This window comes from Setaria viridis, chromosome 2 (genome assembly GCF_005286985.2).
Source record: "Setaria viridis chromosome 2, Setaria_viridis_v4.0, whole genome shotgun sequence".
In the NCBI taxonomy this organism is placed as follows: domain Eukaryota; kingdom Viridiplantae; phylum Streptophyta; class Magnoliopsida; order Poales; family Poaceae; genus Setaria; species Setaria viridis.
Window position 1 is genome coordinate 15,920,978 of NC_048264.2, and position 11,175 is coordinate 15,932,152.

Below are 11,175 nucleotides of genomic sequence, written 5' to 3' on the forward strand. Positions count from 1 at the left end.
GCGAGTTGTGCCGTTAACTCGTTGTCTCTGTCATGAGGTATGAGAGTTGATATGAGATTGATTGAGGCAATTGCTATGAGTGGAGTGTTGTGCTCCCGAGCTTGCACTGTGTCAAATGCTCTTTCGAGGTTTATGATAGTAATGTTTGTAGCTAGTAGTCGGCAATGATTTGCTCGGGAAGCATTGCGTGTTCCTCTTTGTTTTCTTTGTTCAGAAGTTTCATCTTGTGGAGCGTTAGCTGATGATTCATCTTGTGAAATGTCATCGAGTTGTGTGACCTGTCGAGGAGTTCTCTGGAGGCTAGCACCCGCATCATTGTTTTGTGATGTGATGATAAAGATTTCTCTATCCGGGTAGTAGCTTCCAGAGCTTGATGTTGCAATCTCCGTAGTGCTTCCTTCTTCGTGTGTTAAAGTAAGCGAGATACCCTCTTGATATGGGAGGTTGTCTACGTGAGCAACGAGGCATGACTCATGATCTTGGGCTGTGAAAGATGGCTTCATTCCAGGCTAATAAACAAATCTTCCATGTGGGGTTGAAGTAATTACTAAGCCTTGAGCTGGGCCTGATAAAGGGATCTCTTGGATGTAGTCCGAGTCGTAGTCGCAGTCCTTGACTGACTCGAGTTCAGATTGGATTCAAGTGAGGAAACCTTGGTGGACCACGACTGTGTTGCGGAGTCCGTGCGGGAATCGACTTCAAGTTCAAATCGACTCGCGGGATGTCTTGCGCATCAGCTTGTGCAGGCTAGCCCGAGTCAAGGTCGAGTCCACACCGTAGTCGAACTCGATGTTGTTGATGTTGAAATTTTGGATTTTCTTGGCGGGATTATCTGTTTCTTGAACAAAGTTCTCGTGAAGATGCTTCTTTTCCTGGTTGTCGATGATGCGGCGCTGAAAAGATCCAGCTCCGTCAGCAATGCAAAGCCAGGAGCCGAAGACGAAAGTTGTGCCCGCCTCAAAGGAGGACAAAACGGGCTTGATGATGACTGGTGCCATCGATCTCGAGTGGAAAAACTCGATGACTTCCCCTACCTGGCACGCCAGCTGTCGGTGTTTTAGACCGGCAACCCGCCTAGAGGGTACCCTAGGTGGTCTTTTATACGGTGGGTGTCGTCGAGAATCAAGGAGTCGATGGTGACGCAAGGAACACGATTTAGACAGGTTTGGACCGCTAGATCTTGTAATACCCTACATCATGTGTGTTGTTTTGTATTGAACTTGGAACGAATTGTCTAGAGGGGGTCCCTACCCGCCCTTATATAGTCGGTAGAGCAGGGTTACAGGACAGATTGTGTACAAGTCCTAATCGAGTACGTTACAGAGTCCTACTCTAACTCGGTAGAGTAGTTTCCTTCTGGCCCAACTAGTCTTCGGGGAATCCATGAAGCCTACACGCCCTGCAAAGTAGTCTTCATGCCCGAGTTAGTTTTGTGTATGTCCCCTTGAGTGGGTCCGTATAAGTCTTCTGATGGGTGTAGGGGTGCCTAGCTGATAGTAATCTATAAACAAGATGCGGAAGCTATGAGCTCACCTCTCACATGACACAGAACCAAGTAGGTTGCCTAGCACAACCACTAACACTGAGTGTAAGATGAAGAGCCGATGAGCAAAAGCCTTAGGGGCATGCCTATTTATTGAAGCATCATGACCGATCAACAACGCAGTGCACCTTCTCCCACCTCACGCCTCATGGGATGACAGTAGCCATGAAAATACGTGGGATGCTCGGAATACACAGGCATACATTGATAAGGAATCCTACCACAAGTATAGGCGGAATATGCAGGCTTTCATTCACGGCATGCAAAATATTCGTCGAGTACACGAGTGCAACTAGAAATGCAGCTAGGTTCACTGAAGCGTGGGCATCTTCCAGATATTCATCTCCCGCTAATGTTGTATGCAAGATGAAAAACACCCAGCTTCGCTGACAAATGGATCCGATAAGAGCACACAATCTTGTTAGTGACCTCGAAGCAAGTGCAGCTTACCAAATTTTCATTGCGCCTATGAACTTGAAAGCGGGACCTTCAAATTCTGTATTCCCTAGCCTCCCCCCAAATAATAAAAACATGACTACTACAGTGCTCCTCCAAACTCCCACCTTGTATTTCCAAAATCAGCACTCTCCTCTCTGCTGGCTGTAAAGTCCAACTAGACTGCGGTGGCGGCTAACCTTGGCGGTCACAGGGTACCTCAGCGGTGGCGGCGGCAAGCTCTACGAGCGGCGGGCATTAAGGTGCAGAATGGTTGGTGCCACTCTTGGAGGAACATCTCAGCGTCCTTGCAGTGGCTGCACCCATGCTTGCGTAGCTGAGGAGTTGATCGAGGATGACGCGCAAGCACTAGCTGCGCTATCCAACCATGAGCCACTGCATCTTCGAGCTCCACAAGGGAGAATCTCATTTCTTTACTCCGTAGTCCCCTTCAATTTTGTGGATCTACATTTGCTTCACCGGAGAGCACTCTATTCAAGTTTATTTCTGTCCAGAGTGGAGCCTAGTTACGCCTAGATGTGGCCACAGTCCCCATGCTGCTGGAGTATTTCTTCAGCGAGGTCATCAATTTCTCGGTGTATTGTGTTAATTTTGAGATCCTTCTCTTACTTTGGCTACTCTAGTTCTATCTGCAAGGCCGGCATATGCATTTCTATGGTCATGGTACATTCTGTTCCTTATATCTAAGATAACTCACCAAATACTTATTGTGCATGGTCTACTATCATGTTCCTACATTTCTAAAATTCAATCAGTATGTAAACAAGTGATTATTCCTGTGTATTTTTTATGTTATTCAGTTGCTTTATTTAAGATTGAAGTTTTACTTCTACTCCTTTCATTTGTAGCCTAAAATATTGAAAACAATCCTTGGGGTTGCAGTACCAAAATCTAGTCCTCATGATTTGCAGTCAAGTCCCTTCCTTGATTATGTGGCCGTGCAGCCAGCCTCAACTACAAGCTCAAGATCTGAAGTTTCTTTGGGAGGGCTACAAGAAGCTGCAGAACTAAGACAACAAGTTATTGAACAGGAGCAAATGTTGAGCTATACAGAAGAGGCGCATCATCAGGGGTGCTCACGAAGTGCATCTCACGGCAAGATGGCAACGATATCTTGGAGGAGATACAAAAAGACATCTGCAGCAACCATGCATCCTCATGAACAATCATGGGCAAAGATTTTCAGATCAAGGTTGTATTAGCCTATAGCTCTCGCTGACACCGAGAAACTAGTTCGCTGATGTCAAGGATGCCAATTTTTCGCCAAGCAGCAAGATGTTCCTACCTACAAGCTGGTCACCATACCACCATCTTGGCCCTTCGCATGCTGGGGGCTTGACATGATTGGCCCTCTACCAACTGTGTCGGGAGGGTTCAACCGAGTTCTGGTGGCCACCGACAAGTTTACCAAGTGGATTGAGGTGAAGCCAGTCACCTGCCCCAAAGCAGATAGAGTACTCGACTTACTCGATGAGCTTGTTCATTGCTAGGGCTTCCCCAATCGCATAATCACGTACCTGGGTTCAAAATTCAACAACCATGGGTTCTGCGAGTACTGCGAGAATAGTGGGATCAACATCCTGTATGTCTTCATCGCTCATCCATGGGCCAACGGCCTGGTTGAGCACGCTAACGGGATGGTGCAAGACGCTCTCAAGAAAAGGCTCCACGACATCTCCAACACCAAGGGAGGCAGGTTGCTTAAGGAGCTACCCAATGTACTCTAGGGGCTATGTACCTAGCCATGCAAGCCTACAGGGCAATCGCCCTACTTTCTTATCTACGGATCTGAAGCCGTGCTGCCTACTGACATTATGTGGAAATCCCCAATAGTCGAGCAGCAAAAGAAACAACGCATCTAGATATTGACAGCCTCGAAGAAACTCGCTGAGTAGCACTCGTCCAACCCGCAACATACCTTGAAGGCCTTCGCTACTACCGCGACTAAAACGTCAAGGAACAATCATTCAACATAGGTGACATGGTCCTTCACTGTATCCAGGACACCAAGGGGCTGCACAAGCTCAACTCACCATGAGAGGGGCCTTTCATCATTTCCAAGGTCACTGGACCTGGATCATATTGACTACAATACCCCTCTAGTGAAGACGTCGACAACTCATGGAACATCGAGCAACTCTGTTGATTTTATCCTTAATTTAGTTTACATATTCATGTAATCGGTTATCAGCCCTAGTTGTAGATTTACAATTCAGCAAAGCAATTATATCTTCGTTGTAATTCAACTACTTATTTCTGCCTTATCACGGCTTACAGAAGCAAGTTTGCAGTACTCCTAATTAGCTATTTAGCTCCCTAGGAAAAATCACCCAATCACGGTTTGTAATAACAAGTCTGCAAAACTCCAACGAGCTATTCAGCTCCCTAGGCAAAATCACCCAATCATAACTCCTAATAACAAGTCTACAAAATTCTAATGAGCTATTTAGCTCCTTGGGCAAAATTGTCTAAACATGGCCTGTAATGACAAGTCCGCAATATCACCATGATCTATTCAGCTCTCTGGGCCTCATCGCCACACCTCAGCTTGTAAAAACAAGTCTACATATCCTCATGGGTTATTTAACTACCTAATCGACTACTATCTAGAGAATTCGGTCTAGCCGCAACTTGTAAGAATAGGTCTCCAGTTCCAGGTTTTCTAGAGCATATGTTGACACGACCCATAGAGGTTCTAAAAAAGACATGCTCTATTTAATAATTCTCAAAGAGACTACTCATCCAGAGGTCTACTACCCAGATAGCCTGAATACTTGCATTGCACTCTGAAGATGGAGAGCTTGACTACAAATAGTTTGTATCGACATCTGTCGGTATTTAGACTCGGCAACCTACCGAGGGGGTACCAGGCCTATAGCACTATGTCCTGGAAGTGGGGTAGGTGCGTCCAGAAGTTTTCAAATTTTAAAGGCATCGGTCACCGCGGGCCTGTTTGATTTGTTAGGAGTATGGGGCAATGGTCCGAGTGCGAGGAGGACAGAGCATGAAGAAAGCAGTTGTCGAAGGCTAGGTCCCAGTTTTGGTTGCAGAAAGCGCGATCAAAATAGACGAGTGTTGGTCTACACCTCTCATTACTCCATGTAAATTTCCTGTTTTGTAAGTTGATTTCCTTCAGTTCTCAAACGCCGCATCAAGCTCAGGTTGAGGTTCCAATATTCTTATCTCTAGCCTTGTATATCAAGTTAAAGTCGCCCAAAATCAGCCATTTTATATCGTCCGATGGCTTTAGGCTGCACATGTGTGCAAGGAAGGAGGCCTTCAACACATCTTGATGGGCCATACATTGTACTTATTGTGAAGGTAGTCATGCAGTGGCGTATCATCACATTGGTGGAGAGGAAGAAACAGCCTATGCGCACGTTGTTCATGTCAACCGCAGTGTCATTCCAGAGTAGAAGGATGCCACCCCTTGTGCCTATCGCTGGCTTGTATGCAAAATTGGTGAGGTGGTATGTGCCTAAGAAGACTGCAAGGGCCGCGTCAATGGTGTGTAGCTTGGTCTCTTGGAGACAAGCAATATGGCACCGAGTGGATGCCAGGGTCTCGTGCACCGTCAAGCATCTCACCGTGACGTTTAAACCTCTAATGTTCCAGGAGATTATCTCTACGTTTTTGCTATTCATTGCTTGAATGATGATGCTCGTATATTTCTAGGAGGGAGGCATGTAATCTCCAGAACTAGGTGTCAAGGGGGAGAACCTTGATTGTGGTTCTAAGCGCAGCATTAGTCATTGTACGAAACGTCACTGCCCAAAGGTTGATGCCAGCAGGGCTGAGTTCAAGTCGCGTTTGGGTGTGCGTAATACAAGTAGTTGGAGCCCAAAGGTCGATGCCAGTAGGGCTGCAAGTAGAATCTGCCCGAAGGTTGTTGCCAGCTAGGCGCTCTGATGCATGAAGAAAAGGATACATTACTGATGAAGAGCTCCAGTTGCCGTCCTAGCCTTCAGGCCACCGCAGCTTCCATGACCGGCTCCAGCTCCGCTACCGCCACCCTGCATGTTGGAGGAGGGCCTCGTCCAACACGTCTGCATCCTCATCATCCAGGTTGAAGATCACAGCCATCACCACCACGATATGCTCTGGCAGCAGGCCGCAGAACATGCCGATGAAGTCCTGGAGCACCTCCTCGATGGGTGCCATCTTGTCAGCTGAGATGCTGAGCTTGCACCATACGTTCCTTTGTGCACATTCTACAGCTAGGATCGATGGCCTTTGGGCCAGTCGTGCGCTCCTCCACACCGCCATCATGTTGAAGGTGCGTCGCTGCCTTGGCCGGCGTGTTCCGAGCTACATCAGTACTAGTGGCTCTAGAGTGCAGAAGAGGGCATCCACCCTGGCGTTGCTGGTTGAAGCTCCATCCTGCGACTCCATGTCTCCCTGGGTTTGCGGCACCAAGTCCTATCATCGTGCTCAGAGGAAGGCACCTGAAGTGTAGCCGTCACCATCGTGTCCTCCCTTGGTGCGATTTCTTCCTGATGGAGCTACAGCTCCAGAGTGTCCAGGGCCCTCTCCACATCATTCACCATCTCGACGCCAGGTACAATGTCACCCGGAGTGTGGCGAATGCACGGGGAACCACCACCAGTGTGGTGGGTGATGGCTCAGACCAAGTTGCTTCCCCAGCCAGCCCCAGCTTGTCAGCGAGGTGGCATGCTTTGTCAGCATAGTTGTCCACCCCAATCATCCCTAAAACACTGCTGCCCCGGAGTAAAGATGGAGGGTTGTTCCTCAAGGTCGCCATGAACAAGGCCTTCAGCTCGGCTGGTGAGGCGTAGCCAGCCCAACGTCAATGGCAAGTTGTGTAGTCACAGCGTGGTGGAGACCTGGTGCATTCCCGGCGGAAGGGCTCACCGCTGTCACTAGTCACTGGACATATGTCCCTGACTCGGGTGATTGTAGTCATCGTTGTTGTCGTTGTCGTTGTCCTCGCGGCATGGCGGCCAGGTGAAGGCAGCGTCATTGTAGGAGGTCTTGCCTGCCCTCGCCTTGCCACACCCTCTGTCCTCCTTTGTTGTGTTACGCACATGGTGTGGTTGGTTGGTGTGCTCGACACGTCCGCGGTCCCTGGCCGGTGCGTCGTTCGCGTCATGCTCGGCGTCGCGCCTGCCGTACTCATCGCGCGAGCATCATTCGTCCTGGGCATGGGTGCCCGAACCCTAGTGTTGGTCCTCTGTTGTCTCGAGCTCCCTGGTCCCATGGTGGCTGCAGTAGCCCGGTCGGGAACCGTGAACGCGCATCTGCGGGTGCGCCATCGATGAGCCCATAGCGCTAGTCGTACCGGCACCAGATCAGCGTGATGTTGGCCAGATTGTTGACCACCTCCTAAAGGTTGTGCCCCACTGCCGAGTAGTCCTCAAGGAGAGGCATGTGAATGAAGACTTTGTAGCGGGTGCCTTGTTACCATACCACTGATGGCAGCTCGATGAAGAAGAAGATAGCCGACAAGCGGTCAAAGGGTTTGTGGGTGAAAGCCAGCCACACCCTCTTGGGGATCTCGCTTGGGTTCGCCGTCCATGCCCAAAGCTCGATGTGGCAGGTGTCCAGCAGCTAGACTAAGTCTGTGACGATGCACTGCAAGGCACACTTGTGCCTGATGACCTAGTCGATGATCTCGAGCATCCAAGCATGAGACAGGATGCCGCCCAAGCAAAGGCGCACCCTATAGAAGATGCGGAAGCTGAGGGCATGCATCAGACTACGCCAAATGCGGAGGTAGATGTCGATCCCCCGTCCAGTGAAGCAGCCCCGGTGCGGGGCCTCGGCGGTGTGGGTGGCATTCTCGAACTGATGTCGCCCCTTTGTAGTTGGAGCTCCTCGTTCAGCAGCTCTATGATGTCGCGCGCCCCGGTGCTGCGCAGCAAGTGCAGGGCCCACGGGATGAGGGTGCAGGACTCCCAGTCGCGTGCGTCGCGCTCGAGGTCGAAGGAGTTTGGGGTGAACACAGTTTCCACGTCAGGGCACGTGTGTGGATCTCTAGTCACCATGGGTGGAGGTGGAGGGGGTGGCAGTGGAGGGGGTGGTGGTGACGGCGGGGGTGGTGGTGGTGCCATCGAGGGAGGTGGTGGTGACGGGGAGGTGGAAGAGGAGTTGTGGTGGGTGGCCTACGCAGCCAGGGACAGTCTCTCTCCCTGTGCCCCGAGCGGCAGCACCGGAAGCAGCAGACGGGGTCCCTGCACTGCGCCGCGCGGTGGCCTTTGGAAAGGCAGATGAAGCAGCGCCCCTAGGTAATGTGATTGAACTCTTGGAGAGCTACGCTAGCTAGCCACCTTGACTGCTCCGTGTTGCTGCTCCGCCTCAACTCCACAGCGGTGCTGCTCCACCTTGAAGAGAGGTCACATCGGCAGTCATGTCACCGAAAGCAGTTCAGCACCACACGGCTGGAGCAGCCTCTGCAGTAGTTGACATAGGTCTAGCCATCCGTCTGTGAGGAGTCTTTGGGGCGGTCTCCTCTCTAGCTCTGCCGCAGCCGGTCGACGGAAGTAACTGCTGACTTGGGCCTCCGCATAGGTAGGGTCCCGATCTGACGAATCCATGGAGGTCGCAGGTCCACCGGACTAAGGATGGGGCCATGGCGGCTGTAGGTCCATTGGACCAAGGACGGAGCCATGGCCAACCGGATTTGGGCTGATTCGATCTAGGCCGAGCGGGCTCCCCCTGGAAGAAGCGGTCCCAGGAGGAGGAGGAGGAGGGTTGGGTGGCGATATGGGGCTCTAGCGCGGGCTGATGGTGGAGGATCTTGGGGGGGTGCGGAGGATGGGTCTAGCCACTCCTGGCGGCGCGCCGGCAAGGGAGGGGGAGGGGGCGGCGGAAGGGGGTGGAGGTCGGGTGGCATGACTCAACCCTGTGCAGGGTGACAACTGCACTGTGTTCCATAATATGTTTACAAGTTACACATCTTGAACATTTCATTTGCATACTGAGTTCTTCAATTCTAATTACTTAATGTTCACTCCTCACCAATCCAATAATATGCCTTTTACATTCAGGTATACATAGTAAGAGCAAATAAATTTATTACAACAGATGTGCATCTCAATCTGCTGAATTTGGATGCGCACAAGAAAGGGAAACAATCAAGTAAGTTCTTGTTGATTTGGCAGTCATCATCCATCACACACATGGGCGGAGCTACAGGGTATGCTGGGTGGGCCCCAGCAGGCCAGCACCTTGTACATCCGTTAGGAGGCAGGAGGCAAGCACCCAGTCTGTCAGGAAGCAAACGTCCAGGCGGCAAGCGCCAGTCCGTCAGGAGGCATGACATAGCAGGAGCCCACGCTCCCCACGACTGTGACAACTTGTTTCCTCTCGTGATGATTCCTTTCCTAATTTCCTCTGCCACGGTGCCTAGGCCTAGCCACCTAGCAGATGATTCGACGCGTCACGACGTCAGTCCGAGACTTGACGACTCACGATCCCTCCACTTCCGCTCGGTGCCGCACCGCTGCCATGTGTCCATACCTCCTCTGCAGTCCGCCCGCCAGACGTCATCAGACCGCCACGACCCCTCCTATCCTCCGCGGCAACACCGCCGGCTGCCGCACCAGGCCACTCGGGCCGGCCAGCGCGTCTGCGCGAGTGCGCGACTGCACGTGGGAATTTGTGCTGTTGGGTGAAAACTTCTGATCATCCACAAGGAGGTTTAAGATGAATCTATCTTCTATTTTTTTCTAATCTGAAAAGACTTATATTCTTAAATATTTTTATTTATTTATGTATGAGTGCTTTTTTATTTCAGTTCATGAGTTTATTGAACGGACCATCAATCCATCAACATTGTTAAATTAGTATCGTGCGAGGCTATGATTTGTAAGTTTTCTACCCAAAAGTTTAAAACATGATTTTATCATTACATGTTTGTTTTACTATAATGTCTAGTTAGTTGTTGCCCTTACATTACATAGACATTGTTTTTTCAGAACGGTTGGATTATGAAGAGAGGCGGAGATATTGCATCTCTTTTTCAGAAACACGCAGCAAAGAAGGCAGCAGCTATTGCTGCTTCAAACATTGTCCCATCTCCGGTTGAAACTTTTGTGGAAGAACATAATCCCATATCCAGTTGAAACTTTTGTGGAAGAACAGAATCAGGAGCAGGATAGAGTGGTAGTTGAAGAAATCGCGGATCCTGTGCCCTCGCCTCCACCACTGCAACCACCCGCATCACATCCGCCGGTTTATGACATCAATCGTCTTCCACATGATCCAGGTGAAAGGATCAATCGTCTTCCACATGATCCACATGAAAGGCAGCCCATTGAAAGTTATCATGTTAATGATGAAGATGCGATTCGAAGAGCATATATTATTAAAGGCCGATTCAAATCTATTAATCATAATTTTTCATCAAGAAAAAATGGAGGTAGGGATCGCCAATTCAATTATGTATGGATGTATAATCATGGGTGGCTTGAATATAGTATCAAGAAGGATTCTGCATTTTGCTTTATATGCTACTTGTTCAAGAAGGGTGCTGGGTCAAATACATTTATTATTGGAGGATGGAATAATTGGAATATAGAAAATAAAGCACTTCTCAAACATAGTGGTTCTATGGCACACAATGCAGCTCAGGAGAGATACATTGGTTTTGTAAATCCCAAGGTAGCAATTGATTATCACATTGAGAAGTGGACTGATGAAGATCTTCGTCTTTATAAGAAAAGGTTGACATATTCACTTAGATGTATCAAGTTTCTTTTGCATCAAGGATTGGCATTTTTTGGACATGATGAAAATGAAGAGTCTAGCAACAGAGGAAATTTCATTTAACTTTTAAAGTTTCTTGCAGGAAATAGTGATGAAGTGAACAAGTATGTCTTGAATAATGCTCCAGGTAATTGCACATTAACTAGCCCAGAGATACAAAAGCAAATTATTCATTGTTGTGCCATAGAAACTAGAAAGAAAACAATTAAAGAACTTGATGATGAGCCCTATGCAATTTTAGCTGATGAGTCCAGTGACATATCACATAAAGAACAACTAGCTCTTTGTCTGCATTATGTTGGTAAACTTGGAAGGCATTGTGAACACTTTATTGGAGTTGTTCATGTAGATGATACTACCTCTTTGTTACTTAAGGAAGTTATTGAGGGTTTACTTGTTAGTCATGGATTGACTATGACTCAAATTAGAGGTCAAGGTTATGATGGGGC